The sequence below is a fragment of the Octodon degus genome, unplaced genomic scaffold, assembly GCF_000260255.1.
Source record: "Octodon degus isolate 3935 unplaced genomic scaffold, OctDeg1.0 scaffold00049, whole genome shotgun sequence".
NCBI classification, from domain to species: Eukaryota; Metazoa; Chordata; class Mammalia; order Rodentia; family Octodontidae; genus Octodon; species Octodon degus.
The window spans coordinates 9079564-9080139 of record NW_004524625.1 but is presented as its reverse complement, the minus strand read 5'-3'; positions in this window follow the sequence as shown (position 1 = coordinate 9080139).

Below are 576 nucleotides of genomic sequence, written 5' to 3'. Positions count from 1 at the left end.
GACTATTTTTAAAAAAATATATTCTAATTTTTAAATGTTTTTTCATCATATTCTGTAGGGACTTAAAGTTCAACATATCAATACTTGGTGAAAAATACTTGTTTTATGTTATGCCTAAGATGTTTGATATTCAGACAGATAGTGAAGTTAAGCTTAGCAGCTTAAGTTGTATGGTAATAACAATAAGCTTGTCTTCTGTAGGGTTAATAACCTAAGTTTGCAGACCAAAATTAGAGAAAAAGGAGGGCTGCAAGGAAAGCCAACATTTTGGCCCTAGCCTTCCAAGGTAAATGAAGACTCAGGACATATGAGAACTTGTATTGTAATGTCATGTAACTTGGTACTGTCCCAAATTTTCTGAACAAGGAGATTATTGGGCCAAAGAGGAAAGTGATGGATGATGTAGAGTGTGCCTAAGGAGGGTCACATGGAGAGAAAACATTCTCTCAGGCTTTCAGAGAGAGCACATTGGCCCAGCAATGGCCGTGACTCATCCACATGGCTGACATTGACAAAGGTTCTACAATCTGAGGTACAGGATCTCAGGATAAGTCCTGAGGGGATTTCACTGACCTT